This window comes from Notamacropus eugenii, chromosome 3 (assembly GCF_028372415.1).
Source record: "Notamacropus eugenii isolate mMacEug1 chromosome 3, mMacEug1.pri_v2, whole genome shotgun sequence".
Classification (NCBI taxonomy): domain Eukaryota; kingdom Metazoa; phylum Chordata; class Mammalia; order Diprotodontia; family Macropodidae; genus Notamacropus; species Notamacropus eugenii.
In genome coordinates this window covers 322,480,301-322,483,408 of record NC_092874.1, presented here as the reverse complement: position 1 = coordinate 322,483,408, position 3,108 = coordinate 322,480,301, and positions in this window count along the sequence as shown.

Sequence of the window (3,108 nt, the reverse complement as noted above, 5' to 3'; positions counted from 1 at the left end):
TAGAAGGGATAGGTATAAGAGAAGGCAGGGGTATGACAGAAGAGAGGACAGATTGGGGGAAGGGGTAATCAGAATACATTCTCTGTTGGGCTGGGTGTAGGGAAGAGATGGGGAAAAAATTTGGGACTCAAAATCTTGTGGCAGTGTCTTTTGAAAATTAAAAATAAATGAATATTTTTAAAAAGATGCCCTTAATAAAAAAGATTGGGACTACTTAATTTTTATCTTTTTTCTCCAGAAATTCGAATCATGTCTTGAGCACAGTAGCAACTTAATAAATCTATATGTACTGCAATTGAATTGAAATGCAGTCTACTGTAACAAAATGTCTATGAAATATTTGTATATATATTCGGGGGGAATACATTAATACTGACCTTTTCCTCTTCTCATTATTTAATCTTTTCTTCTTAAAGATACATTGAAAATTAATACCCCTATACCTTTAAAATTGAGCTACGTCCAGTATTTCCACCTCGATTTCTTCCCTCTATATGACATAGGCTGTAAATAATGTTCATATGAAGTCCTGGATTCTTATTACTATTCCTTGTAGCATTATGAAAGATAATATCACCTTTCTTCATGATTTCTGTGAAATAGTCTCTACTTGGTCAACGTGGTACTTTCAAAACTTGTAGTATAGGAAGAAAAACTATTGCATTTGCATAATGACAGTATCATTCACAATAGCTATTAAATTCTAAAAAATATTTTAAAAATCAAGCGGTTTTGTTTTTATTTTAGGCTTTCCTTTATATGGTCCCCAGAGAAAACAGAATTTAAATGAATGTGAAAATTTTGTCTATTAAAATTACCCAATGTAGTCTTTTCTTTAGTTTAATCATTTTCCAATTTATAGTGAACAAGACATTCTCTGAGAAGTACTAAATGAAATCTACAGCTAAAAGCTTGAGGCTGTTCTGTCTAATATTCTAAGATTTATATAATCAAATGTCTTCCTATTTACTAAAGACCCAATAAGTTTTCTAGGTTCTGAATCTGGCTAAGACAGATAATAAATTTGAAACAGAGTAGTGTTCATTTGCAGTCACTTCTAAACTATTTACCAATCAAATTTATTAAAATTCTGCTCTTTGGCAGGCATTGTGTTAGGTGCTGAAAATGTAAAGACAAGTGTGAAAACAGTTTCTATCCTCATGGAACATAGGATGTTGTTAGGGGAGAAGAACATGCCCACACATAAATAGATGTATGCATATGTGTACTCTAGATTAAAAAAATTTAGTTCCGTTTTTTCTCCCTGCCCTTATACAGATATACAGACATATCTACATACATATGTCCAAATATGCATAATTTACATGAAATTATATATAATGTGTGCATATACATCAAGGTTTGGGATTGACAAGTCACTAGCAATCGAGGATCAGGAGAAAACCTCATGTAGTGAATATGATAGATGGAGATTATGCAAGAATGGTTTCCAGCAATGGAATATAGCCAAAGCAAAGGTGAAAAGATTGTAGAAAGAGGGTGTTGGACATGTGAATGGAAAAATAGGGGGTAGAAGTAAATGATGTTATTATAGTGGGAGAAATTGCAAGATTTTGCAACTGGCTATATAAAGTGAGGAAGAGAGAAAAGTTGAAATTGATAGTGATAATTGGGAAAATCAAAATGATTCTATTCTGCTAGACTTCATCTTGTATCACTGCTGATATTTTCTAACTGTCAAAGTCATGTTTCATTTGTATCAGAGCTACGTTTGGAAATTCAGCTTTCCTGTAAATCAATCATTACTTCTTAGTTAAGTATAACTTATATAAGTTATATATTGCAATATATGCATATTGCAGTTCTATTCCTGCTCCAAGTTAATACATTATCTTTGAAGGATTCAGGTGGATGCCAGGGAGTCTGGTGTATTATTCGAGGTAGTCTGGTCCTTGCTAAGTTGTCCTTGCAGATGGACTCAAACAATGGCCATTATTAATAACAGGATGGAGGAAAGGATTGCTGATTCCCAATTTCCATACAATCATATTGCTTCGCATTCCTAAAATGCTATATACACCTTTTGTTACAAATCACTTTGTGTTTCCATCTATGATATTGCCTTCTATTCTAGATGCTCCTACTTTTATCCATAAAAGAGAGCTGTCCAACTTATTTGGGGGTCTTAACTTTTCTGAAAGGGCCAAGACAATGTTTGTTGGCAAATGTGTACTTTGTTAAAAAATTGATAGTATTTGAAACATTATATCTTAATTTATCTTGATATTGATATTAAGAGCCTGGCAATTACAACACAATTGATGGGAGGGAAGAGGCTCATCCTTGGGCAGTATCTTAGGGAGCCCTGCACTGTCACCCCCCAGACCATTCAGGTGATATTTTCACTGGGGGAGTGTGTTTCTCTGTGGAGGATTGTCCCAGAAATCTGAGTCTCCTCTCAGTCTCACCTCTTCTGAGTCAAGTATAGCCCCAGTTTAGGAAGCTTCAAATTTGTCTTGGAATCCTGTCTGTGTTTAAATTTTACTATTTGGGAATAATTGGCAGTAGAAAACTCAGGAAATCTGCCTAAGATACAGACTCTTTGAAATAATTTTTCTTCAAAGGAGACTCCTGAATAAGGCTGAGCAGTGATCAAAAGATGTGTGTCAGTGGCCCCCCTTTAAGGAAGTTATAAAGTAAACCCTAGATGACTCACTGTTGTTGATGTGGGCAGAGAGAGGGGGCAGTTAAGTTCTGGGTGTCTTACTATAATTGGCTAGTAGGAAGAGTGTTACTTCCCATTCTAAAGGGGTTGCAGAAGCCTTTCTTTTCCTTTTTCTTGGGGGGGAGGTTGGAAGATAATTTCATTGATTAGAAAAGAAAGGGGACAGAAGCAATTTTGAAGGCAGTATCAGTAAAATTTCAAAAGGAATGGAAAAAAATTGTTTTCAGTTTTCAGTTGGAATAGCCCTGCCACTTAGGCAGCTGCCTATTTTTATCTCTTTCCTGGTTCTTGAAAAGAAAAAATATTTGTGTAAATCAGGGAACAAATAAAAAATAAATGAATTTTGTTAGAGGATACACCTAATTAGACACTTGGAAGTTTTTCAAATTAAACTTAAGCACAAATCAATTTAGAAAGTTTTT